Genomic DNA, 21,527 nt, shown 5'->3' with positions numbered 1-21,527 from the left:
ACACCCAATTCAAATTCACTCCAGAATCCCAAGAACAAGTACTAAACACCATAACTAAGCTACAACCCTCCAACTGTAAAGCAGACAGCTTCCCAGCTCACTTAGTCAAGCTCTGTGCACCTATGCTGACCCCCATCATTACCAAATTTGTGAATGCATCGTTTAGCACTAATACAGTCCCATTGAGTATCAAAGAAGCTTGGGTGACCCCCCTTCTAAAGAAAAACTCCCTGGACCCAACAGTACCCACGAATTACCATCCCATAACCACGGTTCCCTTTCCTCTGAAAAGTATCGATAAAATAGCCTATGCACAAACACAATCTCACTTAGAAGAAAATCACCTACTAGGAGAGAGACAATCAGGCTTAACCATAGCACCGAAACAGATGGAGTTCATAAGAGACGCTAGCAAAATCTGAATCCTCTTACTATTAGATCTATGTGCTGCATTCGATCTAGTGGATCACAATAAGCTATGCGCCACGTTGGCTAACGATTTCCAATTCTCACATGATGCCACCCGTTGGGTCAAATCCATCATTGCAGATCGCACATCCTGAGTCTTCATTGGTAGGGAAGCTGCAGACCCTATACCAGTACCATTAGGGGTCCCGCAAGGATGCTCCTTGTCGCCCACTCTTTACAACGCCTACACTAAACTACTATTCGCTGCCCTGGATGCCATGGGTGTCATCTATACCAACTTTGCTAATGACACGCAGATCCTAATTCCCATAACTGGGAACTACGATCAGGACTCAATCATGATTAACAAAATATATGCAATCATTCAAAATTGGATGGCTATCAACAGCCTATGTCTAAATGATGAGAATAGGGAGATTCTCATTGTGGGCTCCACTGCCTAAATGAATGCCCTTCACTCTGGTTACTCCACAATCACCATTGATGGAACGCCTATTGCAGTCTTAAAGCAGGTCAAAACTTTAGGCGTACACCTAGATGAAAACGTATCAATGACTAAACATGCAAATGCCCTCTCCTCAGCCAAGTCCAAACATCCAAACTCATTGCATTAAGTTGCAAATTCCTTACAGCACAAAGTTATACCACGCTAGCCCGGGCCCTCATTTCATCAAAGTTAGATTATTGCAATGTGTTACTGCTAGGCACCTTGAAGGCTAACCTTGCTAAACTACAATTGCTTCAAAACAAAGCACTGAGAGCAGCCATTGAACTAAAAAAATCGGATCATATCACCGCCATCAGGAGGGCAAAGCCAGAATCATCTTCAAAACACTCTGTGTCACACACAAATGTCTTGCCAGAAAAGCCCCTACTTACATCGGCAATTATGTCACCCTGAACAAATCGACGCGAACATTAAGATCTAATAATAATGCACATCTCTCCATCCCGCTTTAAATACTCCATTTCAATTTCCATGGCTCGCAGGGGTTTTCTAGTCAGTGGTAGCAGTACCTTAAAGCCCAAGCCAAGCATTAGGCTGCCGTAGTGATCTAGAACCAGGTGCACGCATTACGTGCAGTCGATTTTAATCTGTCACAGAATCTGAGAACATCATTTGAAAAAGTATATTAATCCTTTCACTGCTGGCACTTCAATGACTTTCTATGGAAATGAGGATGTATTACCCTAATGAAAGGGTTAGGGAAAATGTGTTGGGCGGGTTCATGAGACTTTTCCCAATGCCAGAATCCTTGTTTCTACTTTATGTACTAAAGAATAAAAAATAATTTCATACTTGCACAGATTGTAGCTACGATGACAGGAATATATACTTCCATGGATTGTTGTGATGTTAGAGCAAGTTAGACCCACACATATTTACACTAAATTGGATCTACGAAGTGCTTAATATCTGTGACACCTGATGGAGGGGATCAAGTGGAATGTCGCAGTTTATTATACGGTCACGCGCAAGGCCGGGATCTCCTTCCCCTGCAATGAACGTGGCACACAATAAAAACGCTTTTATTTATATCATGCAGGTCCTTTTTGATAAGGCCCCCAAGCCGTCTCTCACACACAATCCTAACAAATACCCGGTGCCACAATCGACTAGGAACCAGGCTGGTGTGTATTAATAAGATATTTATTAATTTATTTATTTAGGTCTAGTTAGAATAAACAGATTACATCAGCCACCAATGTTGGGGCAACACCAGAACAAAATGACATTGGTAAACTATCAACACAGAGATAACACTAGAATATGCAGTGACGATAGCTTCCTTTACATCACCCCCCAATATCAGCAGAACCAGTTCAGGGCACACAATGCAAATGGACAGGGTATACCTTTCTCCCAGCAACCCTCACCCTCCGAACATCCACTAGGCTTGGCTCTTTTGAATGGAAGGCAGTGGCAGGGAGTGGGAACACAATGTGAAAATCGAATTTGGGATATAATTCACAAAAACAATATGACAGGAAGAAAAGTAAGGGGAAAATGTGTTTTGCTGCACCTGACAATAACACACAGGGCTTTATGATTATGGTCAGAACAGAATGGGAAAATTGGTTTTAAATTACATAGACCAGTTGCAATGGGAAAGCATACAAAGGAAGGGGAAATTCGTTTTTCTACATCTAAAAAGGACAGGCAGGGCATTTGGACATAAGTCAGCACACAATGGAAAAATCATTTTTTGGGTTGAAATCAAGAAATGCAAAGGTCGATTTGTTTTTTTAGCAGATCACAATAGACACAGGGGCACTTTCATTTTGCACATTACAATGGACACAGGGCCAATTTCGTTTTTACCTTGCACAAAGGGAACACTCATGAAAACAGGGCTTTTGGGATTCATTCTTTTGGTAACTCTTCATGACTATACCGGTTCACAACACACTGGAAAAAGATTGTTGGTTTTGAAAGCCAACAATACAGATCCCGTGATTAAATGAGGGAATTAATTGATTTAGTTAGATTAATATGCTAAGGAGCTACACAGGCCAACAGGGAATTTTTCAATGGGGAATCACGAAAAATATGCTGAAAGAATACAGGGCTTATACAATCTATGGCTTGGATAATTTCTACTTACAGGAGAGGTCTGGGCTGGGCATCAAGGAGCGTCAGGATATACCGCTGGGCCAGCAAGGGGTCAGCCAAGGATTGTCCTCCTCAGGGGTCCAAATCAGTCTCTTTGTCTCCTGGATCCACTGCAAAGCGAGGCCTCTCTCTGCTGGGATGCTCACGCCAGATTTCGACAGCAGGTCACCTCTTGAAATTAGTGAGGAAAGTCCAGGTCTAAGGCAAGCTGTCCCAGTTATAGGGCAGATGACATCACAAATGTGTCATAATTCCTGCGGAAGGGATTGGTGTAATATTAATACCCCACTCCCACTTGTGTGCTGATAGGACAAGGGAATAGGGGAGTGCTTTGGGACACTAGGGGAGGAGAGAACTTCATCTCACTTTGACAGGTGGGCTTGGTCTGCTTAGGGCACATAGAAATCTCACTACATAGCAAGTGCTGTTAATCTCCCCAATTTAATATGTATCAATACATTTTGGGCACTACATTTATAAAAGTGCATCGAATGAGACTAGTTTGAGGTCTGCACATCATTCCTGTGCAGAAATAAAGTTTTTCTTCATTTACTCCAGAACTATATCAGTGAAAAATATGGCACTTTACAGGCGTCATACTACTCATAATTGGCATACTTTATGAACTTTTCTTTCGTATTTGTGGTAATCACAAGGAGGCCCAAATCACATTTTCCTCAATAACTTCACTTGTGTGTATACCACCAAAATATTTTTTTATGGTTAGAATGGTTGGACTGTCACGTTTAATAAAATCATAGAAAGACTATTGTGTGAGGTACACTGTTCAATTTACACAATAAAATGCATTTCTCCCATTTTAAACAATGGACAGTCCTACCACTCATTTGCCCTGGCCCCCACCTTTTTTAAGTACCTGTTCTTCTCTGTTCAGGCATGACGTCAGTAGAGGGATCTGTGTTTATATTAGCTCAGCCCTTCAAGAGCTAATGACCAAGCTAATGCACTTTTTATGTGAATTGTGACCCGGAGATCACAAAGGCTGCAGAACAGACCCACTCTTATCTGGTCCACACAGTGTTTCCCATCTCAAATGTATTTAAGATTGTATTTTTAAGGAATAGCTCTGACAGTGAAGGCAGCCGGGCCTGTCTATCCAAGGCAACAGTAAGGAGGGAGCTTGGTTTCACATTTGAAGAAATCCACATCCCTGTCCCTTGCAGCAAACAGCCTGTAACTCATGCCTATTTGCATTTAAAATGACATCTTATAAAATAAACAGTTTAAAAACTATGCAAGTTGCTTTAATATTGTCCATTTTGTGTGTGTGTGCTCGGCAGAAACCATATTCACTTTTTGAAAGTCTAACAAGCATTTTGCTGTAGATATTAATAATCTAGATGAAGGAAAAACTAATGACATTTTATTTATTTTACAGTAAAATTGTTTCACTGTGACGGCTTCAACACAATTCTGGCATTCCATTTTATGATTCTATACACTGCTATTTCTGGAATATCAGTGTAACTCTCCATAGACTTTGTCAGCACCTCATCTCCACGTGTCTTTTTGTTCCTTCGTGAAATGCACTGTGCTCATGTAAACCTCTGGAAGTTGAGGCCCACTTTCTTTCCTTCATGTGAAGTACTGTGCACATTTTGGCATCTTCAGATTTTTAGTTCCATAGGCCTTACATTGGACATCAATTCTGCGCAGGCCTTGTATTTTGGTGATTCCTCATAACTGACCCTGCCCTTTTTATTCATGGCATCTGGGGCTATTTTACCCCACAGGAAGACCGTGATTAGAACCACACTCAGTCCTTTTGAATACCTGTGGTGACCTGTGGTCTACACAATGAGCCATCAGCTTTCCACACTTCATAAATGATACGAGAATTCAATGTCATCTTCATTACACTTTACACTGACCACGTCCTCACTTACTCCCTGCCTTAGGAAGAAAATAATCAACATGTCATATCAGTCGTAATGACATCAACATCCAAAGTTTCACCTAAGCTGGGAACAGATGCTACTAACTGCACCATGAAGGGATGAAGCACCCGAGATATCATGACACACAGCAACTACATCCTGTATCAACTCACCACCAGCTGATACCAATTATTAACAGCTGATGAGGAATAATTGCTACTCAAGGCTGTGATTAGTGACAGCGAAGGACAGTGGCTAAGACCATATCAATAAGTCCAAAACCATCTGCCAGGATCACACAGAGAACCGAAGCACCATCTGACAAATTCACTGCGCAAACTTACCATATTCAATTCCTATTCTCTCACGGAAGACGTTACATGCTCTGCTTACTGGGGAGGCCATGGAGCAAGTCAGACAAAACCTTCCATCTCTGTAGGTGAGCCCTTGCATGTTCCCATTGAGGACGTATAGACCAGACGATTTGAATGGTGTTACGACTCAGGCAGGGCATCAGAAAACAAAACAAGCAATCAAGGTGGGAGTTACTCTGGCACCCAATCATGTGAAGCTATTTTACATTACTGCACGAAAAGATCAAATAAAAAAGACTGAATGCACAAATAGTCTGCATGCGGTCTGGGTGACAATGCCGAATACTAAAATACCGAACTAGGGGAGCGGGTTTGCGGGGGAGTCCCCTGCTCCCCTAGTTCTGTATTATGGCTGCAGGGGGTCGCAGGAATGGCCCCGCATACATTACATTTGTGACATGGAACAACAAAAAACGATTGAGTTACAAAATGCGAACAGGTAGTGTTACAAATTTGTAACTCGATATTTTGTTTATCGATTTTATAACGTACATCCCTATTTTACTGCTTATGTATATACACGAGAGACCAATAGGCAAAATTCTATCACCAAAATAATCGGTTCTTTTGCAACCCATGTCACAAGGCTACGGTGCCTTTTTAAAAGTCAGTGGTTGGTGCACCAAAATGAGACATTTTGTATCTTTGAATGGTCTTTCATTTACTAGACATTTGCTTCAGCATATTTTTAGATCACAAAGTTTGCAATGTGTCTTTATTTACAATCAGGGGTCTCAGTCCTTTACCAGTTTTGGTCTGCGGGTTATACACTTTTGGGCACGGATGGACATTATAGTTTCTACTATTCATCATACCCAAAATGATGGCCAGACTGAAAGAGTGAACCAGTTGATGAAGACGTGAATGTATGTTTTTTCATTGTACAAATGCTGGGAGTTTGCTAGAATTATTACACATGTCAGGATGGATTTACAGCAATGCTGTCCATGCTCCCACCCACTCTGCTCCTTTATCTGTTAATTTACTCCTACTATATTTGTCCCAGTGATTGAGAGATTTTGCCTAATGTATAGTGATAAGGCTAACACTTTGGCCCATTTGAAAAAAGCTAAGCACTATTAACCTATTCAGATCCCCACTATAAACCCGCACACACCCATTAGGTTGGAGATAAAATGTGGTTGTCCGCCTGCCACATCCATTTTGAGGTGAATAAGGCATTCCTTCATCATTTTCACGGCTCATGCTCAATCATTAAAATGATGATTTGGTGGTCATGAAGCTGAAACTGCCAAACAAAATGCAGATCCACCGAGTGCTTGGTCTAGCCTTCCTGAAGTCGCTGCATCCTCGCACAGTATGGACTACAGCGCCTATTCAGGTTATACAGGTATCAAGTTTGCTTCATTCTAGATTCCAAATAAATCCATGAATGCTTGCATTTGATTGGTGAGGAGGAGGAACGCTAGAGAGTAAAATAAGCCTGCTGGACAGGTTTGTGCCTCACTGATGATTGACGATTTGATTGGCTGCATGCATTGATGATTGACGATTTGATTGGCTGCGTGCCTGTAAGCCAGCCACTACAGAGGGAGAATCGATGGGGAGCACTGCCTACTCTACTCCCATTTCCCATCACTCTAGAAGCACTAGGAATACGAGACACAAGTATTCCCAGATTTCTCCAACTGTTTCAGGGAACAGTATCGGCACGCAAGGCACGCTACATGTGTCCATTCTCTCAGGGGATCATTACCTCTCTGTCGCATTCAACATTTTCTGGGCATTGCTTTTTTGTGTTGGTAGAACCTTTTCCACATCATAGGCAGAGTTCTTCCTTCGTGGACCCCAGGGGCAGGGCTCATGCCAGAGATTAGTAGCCCTGGGCATACGCTAAATAATCAGTTTTTTGCCAATTTAAGCACAGTTTTTACTGAGCAATGCCCCAGTTGGTCCAATTGTCACTCATTCTGATGAGATAAAGTGCATCCCAAATTCAGTTATAGCTCAACCAGCTATGGGGGTTATCACCCATCCCCACACCATACACCACATATCCAATAGAGAACCAAATCACTAAAATAATGGACACAGGCAAACCGGCCCTCTTCCTATGACTCGACCTATCTGCCGCATTTGACCTTGTAGATCACCAACCTCTCACCTCCCACCTCTCCAGTGTGGCCCACTTCTCTACCCATGCCACCTCCTGGATCACCTCCTTCTTAGAAGGAAGAGCAATGAAAGCGTTCTCTGATATAGCTAACGCTGATCCCACCATCATCCACTGCGGTGTGCCACAGGGATCGTGCACTGCACCTACACTCTACAACCTGTTTAATAAACCCCTTTTTGACAAGCTTGATTCCTTCGGCATAGCTTACACAAACTATGCCGACGACACTCAAGTCCACCTCCCACTCACAGGCTCCTTCGACCATGAATCGGCAGCCGTTCTCCAAATTTACTCCACCATCCAGGCCTGGATGGCTACCAACAGTTTATGTCTCAATGGAGACAAAACCAAGATCATTATCATAGGCCCAAAAGAAACTCTAAGCAAACTGAACCCCAAATATGACAACTTCATCATTGAAAACACCACCATCCCAGTATCCCCATATGTCAAGACCCTAGGCGTATACAGAGACACACCGACACACACACACACACACACACACAGCAAAACCACCCTCCTCCTACTGCCAGATCTCTCCGCTGCATTCGACCTTGTGGATCATAAGGTCCTTTGTAGTCATTTGGATTCAGCAGCTCACTTTTCTTCAGAGGCCATCAGATGGATCGAAACATTCCTGAGTGATAGAACTATGAGGGTCTTCTCCCCATCGGCAGCGGCGGAACCTGTCCCTATCACGTGTGGTGTACCTCAGGGCTCTTGTGTCTCCCCTACACTATATAATATATTCACCAAGCCTTTGTTCGATGATCTGGATCTTCTGGGCATCACCTACACTAACTATGCAGATGCTACTCAGATTCTCCTCCCACTTTCTGGGGATTATGGTAAGCATTGGTGAATAGAGTGTATCTCATCATCCAGGCATGGATGGCCACCCACGGCCTATGCCTGAATGATGATGAGACAGAGTTGATTATCCTGAGTACCCAGTCTAACCTTAATAAACTAGGCCAGGAATCTTCTTCCTTCACTATCGATGGAAACATCATTAGGGGAGGCAAGGAGGTCAAAACCCTTGGCTTTTACCTTGACTCGACTATGTCCTTCGACAAACAAGTGAAATCTCTGGCCTCCGCCACTGCCTACACCTGTAAGCTTATTAGGGCAGGCAAACCATTCCTCTCTAATGACAGCTGTATGATCCTGCCCAGAGCACTAATACTCTCTAGGCTAGATTACTGCAATGCTCTATATAGCCGTGCTAATAAAGCCATTATCCAGAGGCTGCGAACACTCCAAAATAACGCCTTGAGAGCTGCACCAGGCGTGAATAAAAGAGAACATATCTCTGCTACCAGACTCCAATACAAGTGGCTCTCTACCCATAATAACATTCTGCTAAAAATGGCCTCCCTCACCCACAAAGCACTAAAAATGCTGTCCCTAGCTACATTGTAGACAGATTACACAGAAGAACGTCTATCAGACCCACGAGAGCCAGCAACGCAAATTTCCTTATGATACCAAGATTCAGACTTACTAAGATCGGTGGTAATAACTTTCCCGTGAAGGCATCCAAACTTTGGAAGTCCCTGCCTCACTGGCTCAGAGCAGATCACCCATATTGACACTTCAGAAGTAATTGTGTCGACCTGCTCAATTCGATTGACCACTAGATTGTTCCCTGCATTACCTGCACCGAGGCTGCCCCTACCCAGCCCTATTACATTGCAACATTTGCTTTGCTGTCCTACCTGTACATAACCTGCTTAACTGTTACACTTGTATATATGTCCTATGCTTCATTGTGACCTTATCTGTAATTATATATGTCTTATTGTGACTATACTTGTAACTATATTTACTATACTGTGACCATTCTTGTAACTATGCAAGCCTCGCATTTTCTTACTGCTGCGCCCTGTTACCCCTGGGTCTGGTGCGCATTAGAAATAAATAAACAAACAAACAACACACAAAGTGGGAGGTAGATGCATGTGTACACAGACAGCATTGACAGTCTTCTCTGATTGGTGCTGGTCAAGTTTGATGATTAATCAGGGATCCAGGGATCCACTGCTTTAATATCACATTCTTGACATCTACACTGTGGGCCAGATTCATGGAACAGTGCACAGAGATCCCGCAAAGCCCGCGCCAAGATCGACCCTGTGCAAGACTGCACACAGAAGGTTTTCTGTGTGCTCTGAGTGTTTTTGGAACTGTTCGTGCAAAGTAACTGTATGCGGAAGTCGCGGCCAGCACGTCCGCGACATGCCTGCAGGTACAGCAAAAACAGCCTGAAACAGCTACCTTGGCGTGCTCCCCAGGCGTGAACACATGCACCCTTAAAACAGCGTGTTGGGTACCCCACAAGCAGACCTGTATCTTGGGGCCCTGCGCGGAGTCTCCCATAACTGTTACTGGCACCCCAACAACATGCGCACGATTCATCGGAACTCGACTAAAACATAGTTGATCTGCGTGTGAACCCCGTAAACCATTCCTACACCCGACTGCTCTGTGTATGCGCACCCCTTATTCAGATCAGAACCCGCCTGCAAACATGCACCCCTAAATCCGACACCCGATCACGCCTCTGCGCATTGAATCCTATGTGCAAGTGTCTGTATGACTGCCTTCGGGTGGCGGATCGTATGAGGGCTTTGCGTGGCCATTTCTCTGCTGAGAGGTTGCGTGGTCAAATTCCTGCCCCCCTGAAACTTGAGGAGAACCATCTCTGGTTCCGGAAGCACCTCAAAACCTTCCTCTTTGCTTCTGCTTTCTCTCTCCCTCTCCCCTGCTAATTCTTCGCTGAAACTGCACTGAATCTGCAACTGGGCCACTCTCTCCGACCTCGGTCCTGGGCCCAGCCACTCTCCACTTGCACTGCCACCCAGGCAACCCCTGCACTGCGGGACTGTCTCTGCATCCCTACAGCCCCCCCTTCCCAGCACTTGTTCTGCACTTACCTTACACTTGCCACCAGCTGGCCCTTTTATTTATTTATTCTACTTACCTTGTACTGCACTTCCCCCCTCCCCTTCCCCATGCGCCTCTCCCCTCCCCCTGCACTTGCGCGATCTGAATGACACCTGGTCTAGTAGGATCTTTGTCTGTCTTCCCCTTGTTCCCCCCTCCCTTGCCTCGTCGCGCCTTGAAACACTTGTGTATAGGCGCGTTACAAATGCCTTATCATATCATACATGAATTTGTGTCATTCTGTGCAATAGTGGGTGTGCAATGGACTGCCTGCGTGCCGTCCCTCGTAACACCCACATTTTCCCTTGTTCTTCCTCATTTTTCGAGTTCCGCCCCCTTCCTTGCCCTCTGCACAAGCCACGGCCACGCTCTGCACGGTGTCTCACGCACGCACTCGGCTGCTCACAGACAAATGGGATTTCGCGAGCACTTTGGCATGCAAGGGCCCTATTTGCCACGAAAATGTCTCCATGAATCGGGCCCTGTGTGTGTGAAGGCAGCCCACTGAACGCCCCGTTATACCGTCTAAGGAATAGTTGGTGTTATGGAAAGTCCCTTCCCTCCCTCTTCTTGTTCTTGGTTATTCTTCCAAACCCATATGCACAAAGTCCTGGATGACCTCTCCCCAGGTGGCTCTGCAGCACCCTGTAGGCTGTGCGCCCCCAGATTGCAGTGAATGATGGCCCCCTCCCCAGCTCTTGTGACGCACACTCTGTAGCCGTCTCACACAGAAGTTTCTAGGTGTGAGTGGAAATGACGACTTGCACATGGACATTGTGAGCGACTGCAGCTGCTTACTGCACACCCACATGAATAGAGTTCACGCCCACGCGTAAGTTACCACTAGATGAATGTATGGGAGTGCCGGGGCGGCACCGGCTGGCCCCGGCCCACTTAAAGCACTGTATGGAACTCACCAAGAGGGCTGCCTGCGACTAGCTGCAAGACGCTCGCGATAAGGCAAGTGAGAACCCACACAGGCGCGCCTTCTAGCGGTATTCACAGACCTGCTTCAACACCTTGCACAGTCTTATTTGCCCACCACTTCGGAACGATACAGACATAATTCAAGCAGCAAGTATGGAGAAATGCACCTGTTGGTGTAACATTTGCACCGGGGGTATATCAAGAAACCGCAATCAAGGGAAACATTTGCAGCCAGTAGAAAGAAAGCGATTAAAACTTGACACTTTTCAATTTTTGTAACCGCCCCCCCCCCCCATTCATGTCAACTGTGCACACCCCATAAAGTGCAAACACACTAGGCCTCACTGTCAGTTTGACAATTTCTGACACGCCATTTCTACAAAATACCGCATGTGGTAAATACCCCATAAGCTAGAATTTGGTGGACAGAAAAGGCAGGTGGTGTTTGAAATACTGTCACCAAACTCACATTGAGGACCAGTGAGTCACAAATGTCAAAGCACTTCCTACCAAGTGCGCATGTATATGACGTGGTTTTTCGGTGAATGTCTTGCAGTCATAAGGTATGGCCATGCAGAGGCACACCTCACACATGGGGTGCACATGTCCTACTGTGCCAGTGTATGTGAGGGAAGGCCTGGCGCCACATAGGGTGCACTCTTCACTTCCCTGGAGGACTCAAAGCAACTTTTGGGCGCCCTACTGTCACAGACCTCTTGTGTGGGCCCGTGCAATCATTGTGGGGTGGGGGCGGGGTTCAGCTTGTCCCCCAGTGTCAGGGTGGATGCTAGCAGAGTGCTGTGTAGGTCGCCCTCCCTTCTTACACCGCATTCTCTCTCTCTCTCTCTCTCTCTCTCTCTCTCTCTCCCCAAGGGTCCCGCTGCTGAGGCAGAAATCCCTGAGGCAGAAGCTAAAAGAGGGTGCGTCACCAGACTATATCCCCGGAAATCCGGCCAGCGAATACTTGCCACCTCTCAGCCTTGCCCTGGTGTCCAAGGAGCCTCTGACGAGCTACATGGATGTGAGTACCTCCCTGCCTGGGCACGACTATTCATGGTAGTAGCAAGGGGTGAAGGGGCGGGTGCTGTTTCCAGGGGTCGCACATCACTGTCACCAAAGTGCTTAAAGCAAGACACGGGATAGGCCACGGCTGCATGCGTGCCCTACATTGCATCCACACGGCGGCCCCACTGCGGGGGGCCAGGAGGCTGCATGCACGGGCCTCCGGGCCCTGCATAACGGGGACTTAGCTGAAACCATTGGTCCCCAATACATGGACCTTGTGTGTCCCCAACTGCTTCCCAGGGGTGCTCGAAAACCAAACGCAACCACTGCTGACTTTACAAAGGGTTGGCTGGCACCTGGGGAACATTTTGGAGAGCAACGATAGCAAATTGGGCACAATTCAGTTCATTTTGACAGTGACATTGGTCACAACTACTTGCTGCACTGCGCTCTACTCAGGGGTCTGCAACCTGCAGCTCTGCTGAGGTTTTAAACTACAAACCCCATCATCCCTCACCACTGACTATGCTGGTTGGAGCTGTTGGGAGTTGTAGTTCAAAACATCTGGTGAGCCAAAGGTTGCAGACTCCTGTCCCAAATCATTAAACTGGCCCTGACTGGACCGTGAAAACTTCTACACTGGTCTCAGGTGCTGCCCACCAGGATTTATAATAATGGCACGTAGTTTAGAGAAAGGTTTTCTGGGGCCAGATATATTCGTAGTCAATCAGCCTGGAACTTCTAAGTATTTTTAGATTTTCCAAATCAAGTCTGGCACATTCATGAACGCACTCACATCCTGGACAGGCGTCAAACCTTTCCCAGGGATGTACACAGGGACCTGACGAGAGGAAAATGCCAAGCAGTCTCTCAAGAATTGCGCCATACCCATCACCCATGGCCATTGGCAGCAGTAGGCACCACCCCACCCACAAGTCACTCCATTTGCTCCAGGATAAACATTTGACGTGTTCCACGCAACACCACCAAGGTTGCAGGTTCATTGGTCATATAAGATCACCATACAAGCATGCCAAGCTGGCAACAAGGCCTACACAAAATATATCCACATGGACTAAACGGTTAGCCAACATCCATCCAAGCTATTCTATTACTCTACTAGACTAGCCAACACCGCGTTCCCACCTGGGTCAAGCATGCCAAGCTGCAACAAGGCCTACACAAAATATATCCACATGGACTCAACGGTTAGCCTACATCCCTCCAAGCTATTCTAGCACTGTACTAGGCTAGCCAACACCACGTTCCCACCTGGGTCAAGCATGCCAAGCTGGCAACAAGGCCTACACAAAATATATCCACATGGACTAAACGGTTAGCCAACATCCATCCAAGCTATTCTAGCACTCTACTAGACTAGCCAACACCGCGTTCCCACCTGGGTCAAGCATGCCAAGCTGGCAACAAGGCCTACACAAAATATATCCACATGGACTAAACGGTTAGCCAACATCCATCCAAGCTATTCTAGCACTCTACTAGGCTAGCCAACACCACGTTCCCTCCTGGGTCAAGCATGCCAAGCTGGCAACAAGGCCTACACAAAATATATCCACATGGACACAAGGGTTAGCCTTTAACCATCCAAGCTATTCTAGCACTCTACTAGGCTAGCCAACACCGCGTTCCCACCTGGGTCAAGCATGCCAAGCTGGCAACAAGGCCTACACAAAATATATCCACATGGACACAAGGTTTAGCCTACAACCATCCAAGCTATGCTAGTACTCTACTAGGCTAGCCAACACCGCGTTCCCACCTGGGTCAAGCATGCCAAGCTGGCAACAAGGCCTACACAAAATATATCCACATGGACTCAACGGTTAGCCTACATCCCTCCAAGCTATTCTAGCACTCTACTAGACTAGCCAACACCGCGTTCCCACCTGGGTCAAGCATGCCAAGCTGGCAACAAGGACTACACAAAATATATCCACATGGACACAAGGGTTAGCCAACATCCATCCAAGCTATTCTAGTACTCTACTAGACTAGCCAACACCGCGTTCCCACCTGGGTCAAGCATGCCAAGCTGGCAACAAGGCCTACAGAAAATATATCCACATGGACTAAACGGTTAGCCAACATCCATCCAAGCTATTCTAGTACTCTACTAGACTAGCCAACACCGCGTTCCCACCTGGGTCAAGCATGCCAAGCTGGCAACAAGGCCTACACAAAATATATCCACATGGACACAAGGGTTAGCCAACATCCATCCAAGCTATTCCAGTACTCTACTAGACTAGCCAACACCGCGTTCCCACCTGGGTCAAGCATGCCAAGCTGGCAACAAGGCCTACACAAAATATATCCACATGGACACAAGGGTTAGCCAACATCCATCCAAGCTATTCTAGTACTCTACTAGATTAGCCAACACCGCGTTCCCACCTGGGTCAAGCATGCCAAGCTGGCAACAAGGCCTACACAAAATATATCCACATGGACACAAGGTTTAGCCTACATCCATCCAAGCTATGCTAGACCTCTACTAGGCTAGCCAATACCGCGTTCCCACCTGGGTCAAGCATGCCAAGCTGGCAACAAGACCTACACAAAATATATCCACATGGACACAAGGTTTAGCCTACATCCATCCAAGCTATGCTAGTACTCTACTAGGCTAGCCAACACCACGTTCCCACCTGGGTCAAGCATGCCAAGCTGGCAACAAGGCCTACACAAAATATATCCACATGGACACAAGGGTTAGCCTACATCCATCCAAGCTATTCTAGCACTCTACTAGGCTAGCCAACACCGCGTTCCCACCTGGGTCAAGCATGCCAAGCTGGCAACAAGGCAGACATAAAACATATATCCACATGGACTAAACGGTTAGCCAACATCCATCCAAGCTATTCTAGCACTCTACTAGACTAGCCAACACCGCGTTCCCACCTGGGTCAAGCATGCCAAGCTGGCAACAAGGCCGACATAAAATATATCCACATGGACACAAGGGTTAGCCTACATCCATCCAAGCTATGCTAGTATTCTACTAGGCTAGCCAACACCGCGTTCCCACCTGGGTCAAGCATGCCAAGCTGGCAACAAGACCTACACAAAATATATCCACATGGACACAAGGGTTAGCCTACATCCATCCAAGCTATGCTAGAACTCTACTAGACTAGCCAACACTGCGTTCCCACCTGGGTCAAGCATGCCAAGCTGGCAACAAGGCCTACACAATATATATCCACATGGACTAAACGGTTAGCCAACATCCATCCAAGCTATTCTAGTACTCTACTAGGCTAGCCAACACCGCGTTCCCACCTGGGTCCAGCATGCCAAGCTTGCAACAAGGCCTACAGAAAATATATCCACATGGACTAAACGGTTAGCCAACATCCATCCAAGCTATTCTAGTACTCTACTAAACTAGCCAACACCACGTTCCCACCTGGGTCAAGCATGCCAAGCTGGCAACAAGGCCTACACAAAATATATCCACATGGACTCAAGGTTTAGCCTACATCCATCCAAGCTATGCTAGCACTCTACTAGGCTAGCCAACACCGCGTTCCCACCTGGGTCAAGCATGCCAAGCTGGCAACAAGGCCTACACAAAATATATCCACATGGACTAAACGGTTAGCCAACATCCATCCAAGCTATTCTAGTACTCTACTAGGCTAGCCAACACCATGTTCCCACATGGGTCAAGCATGCCAAGCTGGCAACAAGGCCTACACAAAATATATCCACATGGACTCAGGTTTAGCCTACATCCATCCAAGCTATGCTAGCACTCTACTAGGCTAGCCAACACCGCGTTCCCACCTGGGTCCAGCATGCCAAGCTTGCAACAAGGCCTACAGAAAATATATCCACATGGACTAAACGGTTAGCCAACATCCATCCAAGCTATTCTAGTACTCTACTAAACTAGCCAACACCACGTTCCCACCTGGGTCAAGCATGCCAAGCTGGCAACAAGGCCTACACAAAATATATCCACATGGACTCAAGGTTTAGCCTACATCCATCCAAGCTATGCTAGCACTCTACTAGGCTAGCCAACACCGCGTTCCCACCTGGGTCAAGCATGCCAAGCTGGCAACAAGGCCTACAGAAAATATATCCACATGGACTAAACGGTTAGCCAACATCCATCCAAGCTATTCTAGTACTCTACTAAACTAGCCAACACCACGTTCCCTCCTGGGTCAAGCATGCCAAGCTGGCAACAAGGACTACACAAAATATATCCACATGGACACAAGGGTTAGCCAACATCCATCCAAGCTATGCTAGTACTCTACTAGGCTGGCCAACACCGCGTTCTCACCTGGGTCTCATGATTCCATGGGCCAGACACATATCAGAGCTTTCTGGTGGCAAACCCTTCCTCTCTTTCAGAACAATGGCATTGGAGGCATACTTACTATCTGCGGTAGTTTATAAAGCGCCTACGCCCTAAACTGCATCTAAACGCTACAAGCCACTTATTATCAAGATCCGTAAAACCAGAGCCTCTTACTCTCCATCCCTGTGTGCTCACTTATGCCCAGCCCACAGGGGGCTAAAGAGCCCCCACACCCAACAACCACACCTCATCTCAAACAGTCCATCCAGACATCTCCAGTGAATGGCACAGGCAGCCATCTCATCATACTGACCCCTACACCTTCTGCCAGCCCTCCGGTCATGATGCAGGCTTTGGCACAGCCTTGAGACAGCGATGGTAGGCAGTCTGGATGACCTCGGTTCCACTGGGGACTAGCAACAATCAGCGCTCCCACTCTGGAGAAGGAAAGGGTCTCAGAAAAGTCTTTGGAATAAGGGATATCTCTGGCCAGCCCTACTGTGATCGTAGACACTGCTTGGCATTCAGGGCAGTAAGAGGCTATGGTGGGTACTGTCTAACACAGCCAGGGACAGAAAGGGTGGGCAATGGCACGCAGCGTGTATAGGCAGAAAAGCTTCTTACCCCGCGGTGGACAGAAACAGAGAATAGCCTGGCACTCCTTGAGAAGACCAGAGACACCGTCCTTTGGCAGAGATACACACAACCACATAGATGCTCTCTTACTAACCCATGGATAGGAATGGGGGGTGACCCACACCCCCGAAAAGGCCAGTAATGCCCTGGGCTACTGCTGTGGGCAATCATGGAGAAGTAAGCCCCTTCGCCACTCTAATCCCAGCTGGTGTATATTCCTGTCAATCAGCCATGACTTGAGTTGATGGGCTAAGGGCAGGCAAGTTTCTGGTCAATTTCCTTGTGTCTCACTTGATCTCTTTCCAAAATCTGGTGGTGTAGATGTATGTTTTCCTTACAGAATGAATATTTTGGAACAATCTCCATTGGAACCCCACCGCAGGAGTTCAGCGTGGTGTTTGACAGCGGCTCTTCAGACTTCTGGGTGCCATCGGCCTCTTGCACCAGCTCAGCATGCAGTAAGTGGGCGTGGTCTCCTGCTCCTGATTGGCTCCACTAAAACCAGCTCTCATCTTCAACTCTCACACCATCTCATGGACCCCCACGTGGCCAGCCTGTAGCCCAGCTCTGGACCCTGGTGGTCACTGGCATGTGGCTTCACCACCCCACATATTCTGGCCACTATCAAGCCTTTCTGTGACACCCCTTCTTGCAGTCTTAACCAATGATTGCAAAGACTGCTCCGCTTGCACGTGGTCTGTGTACGCGCAAGCAAGGAAGGCACACATATTGAGCATGAGTGATGCAGAGCACGCGCAGAGAATCCTAGGGATTGACAGGCTCATCCGCAGGGAGCACATTCATTATTTTAAAAAGGACTTCATCTGTGATTTGCCCCCTCTGCCTCTCTTCCCCCTAGGCCTGCACTGCCCGAGAAAATGTTCACACAAGACATTATGGCTGTCAGCCACAGACCAGCATTGCCGTTCCCAATAATATTTGGGTGTGCCTTCTAAATCTTCTTGCAAACTCAGTCATTCACTCACTCACTGAATAAGTCATGCATTCAATCATTGGCTGACTCTACAAGTCATTCACACACTCACACATGTGTACACACAAATGCTCACTCACTCAAGTATCACACTTTCTCTGCTGCCCCTAGCCTAGTTGGGCACAGGACAGCCCATTGCATTTGTACATGAGATGGCACAGGAGTTTTTCTAGAACTTGCCACAATTTGCAGAGAAGGACAGGATACCACGCGGTCATTACCCCTTCATCAGGGGGTTGCTTGGAGGAAGTTGAAGGCCTACCTGTTGTCTGGTTGCTCTGTCCTAGAAATGCTTGCCACACTAATAAGGACATCAGTCTGACATGCAATGCTTTGTCCCGACAGCCAACCACCGCAGATTCAACCCCAAGCGTTCATCCACCTACCAGCCCACTGGCATAAGCATCTCGATTTCATATGGGGCCGGAAGCATGACCGGAGTCCTGGTCTACGACACTGTACAGGTGAGAGATGGGCACCGCTGCGGGCACCTCCATGGGCACAGCTGTGATGGATGGGTCAGCTGCTTACTTTCTAAATCTTTGAAAAACTGTAACTTTCTAGGAAGTGAAAAGTTATATCTTATACCCCTGTGCTAAGTGTTCCATTATTACTCTCAAGCAGGAGAACATTGTTTTTTGGTTTATGTAGAAACTAACCCCGACCCCTTGGGACAGTGCTCACTGGTTAGTAAGGAGGGTTCTGAGTGCACGCTAGACCTGCCAAAACCGCTGTTGCACGCATCACAATTGTACAGTGCATACCCTTCTCCTATTTGTGTGTGACTTTGGAGCATGCCCCGACTTCCAGTCTTACTTCCTTAAATTCACGTCTTGCCCCGTACAATTACTCACTGGGAAAGCTGCTGACGCGGCACAGGAACAGAAAGGCTGCTGTCCGGAGTCTAAGCTAAACTGCACTTCATTCTCAAGCAGTATGGCGGCCCATTGTGCAGATAGGATCTCTCTAAAATCTGCATTTGCAATCTGGCAACCACTGCACTCGGCTAGGACTCTAGCAATGGTGCATTGATCCTTATAAATCCCCAGTGCAAACAGAGACACCTCCCACATCAGCAGCAAACCAGACCCAAAGTTCTGCAGTCTAACAGGTCTTGGGTTCCTCCCTATGCATAACATACTCCACGTCTCTCCGCCAAACCAGCACAAAGCAGACTGATACTCAGGGACCAGATACTTTCGACCTGCACCAATCAGCACCACAGGTTAGGCATCTGTCTTTCCCACTCTTCCACTAATAAAACCCACCCCTTATCTATTACAAAGCCAAGTGCAGCAAGGCCACCAATAGTGGCAGGCGGGTGCTATGCGAGACCACTTACATTACATTACCACTTGCACCGCACCCAAGTGTGGTGGAAGGGGTCATAATCAGCATCTAACAGCTATATCACGGGATCGCTCACAGGTATCTAGATCTGTTCAAGCAGTCAGAGTTTGAAGATCTGCCACTGCTCCTCGAAGGGCACATGTATTCCTGTGCGGGGTTGCAGACGTGGAAATGCATGCAGAGCAGAGGACCTGCTCTTAGGAGCTCAACTGCTCTGCTCAAAGTGGGGAGGAAAGACTCAGGACTTCAATTTGTCTGAGAATTAATCATGGGGTCTCTCAACCTTTATCTCACACAAATGTTGGCTGTAGAGGGAGATGCTGTATCATCTTCATGGATGTCACTGAAGGAAATATGCTGGCCTTCTTGGAATCTATCAAAGGGATATCAAGTCAGAATCTGTAACGCCGATGGATGAGGACTGATGACCGTCTCGAGCCAACCAAAGGACTCTCATGTGAGCGCAAAGTGATGTCAGTGCAGGAGATCTCTTGGGGCTTATGAAAGGGACGCCATGTCACCTCAAAGTGAGGTCATTGTAGGAGACCTCTTGGAGCCTAAGAAAGGGATGCCATGTGAGCTCAAAGTGAGGTTAGTGCAGGAGACCTCTTGGAGCCTAAGAAAGGGTCGCCATGTCACCTCAAAGTGAGGTCAGTGCAGGCGACCTCTTGGAGCCTATGAAAGGGATGCCATGTGAGCTCAAAGCGAGGTCAGTGCAGGAGAACACTTGGAGACCTTGAAAGGGATGCCATGTGAGCTCAAAGCGAGGTAGGTACAGGAGACCTGTTGGAGCACATGAAAGGGATGCCATGTGAGCTCAAAGTGAGGTCAGTGCAGGAGACCTCTTGAAGCCTATGAAAGGGATGCCATGTCACCTCAAAGTGAGGTGAGTGCAGGAGACCTCTTGGAGCCTAAGAAAGGGACGCGATATCACCTCAAAGTGAGGTCAGTGCAGGAGACCTCTTGGAGCCTATGAAGGGGATGCCATGTCACCTCAAAGTGAGGTCAGTGCAGGAGACCTCTTGAAGCCTATGAAAGGGACGCCATGTCACCTCAAAGTGAGGTCAGTGCAGGAGACCTCTTGGAGCCTAAGAAAGGGATGCCATGTGAGCGCAAAGCGAGATCAGTGCAGGAGACCTCCTGGAGCTTATGAAACGGATGCCATGTCACCTCAAAGTGAGGTCAGTGCAGGAGACCTCTTGGAGCCTACGAAAGGGGCGCCATGTCACCTCAAAGCAAGGTCAGTGCAGGAGACCTCCTGGAGCCTATGAAAGGGATGCTGAGTGAGCTCAAAGTGAGGTCAGTGCAGGAGAACTCTTGGAGCCTATGAAAGGGGTGCTGTCTGAGTTCAAAGCGAGATCAGTGCAGGAGACCTCCTGGAGCTTATGAAACGGATGCCGTGTCACCTCAAAGTGAGGTCAGTGCAGGAGACCTCTTGGAGCCTACGAAAGGGATGCCATGTCACCTCAAAGTGAGGTCAGTGCAGGAGACCTCTTGGAGCCTAAGAAAGGGATGCCATGTGAGCGCAAAGCGAGATCAGTGCAGGAGACCTCCTGGAGCTTATGAAAGGGATGCCATGTCACCTCAAAGTGAGGTCAGTGCAGGAGACCTCTTGGAGCCTATGAAAGGGCTACCATGTGGGCTCAAAGTGAGGTCAGTGCAGGAGACTTCTTGGAGCCTGTGAAAGGGATGCCGTGTAAACTGAAAGTGAGGTCAGTGCAGGAGACCTCTTGGAGCCTATGAAAGGGATACCAGGTCACCTCAAAGCGAGGTCAGTGCAGGAGACCTCTTGGAGCCTATGAAAGGGATGCCATGTGAGCTCAAAGTGTGGTCAATGCAGGAGAACTCTTGTAGCCTATGCAAGGTATGTCTTGTGGT

Source organism: Ambystoma mexicanum, chromosome 5q (genome assembly GCF_040938575.1).
Source record: "Ambystoma mexicanum isolate Mex_15411 chromosome 5q, UKY_AmexF1_1, whole genome shotgun sequence".
NCBI classification, from domain to species: Eukaryota; Metazoa; Chordata; class Amphibia; order Caudata; family Ambystomatidae; genus Ambystoma; species Ambystoma mexicanum.
This window is presented reverse-complemented; position numbering follows the sequence as displayed.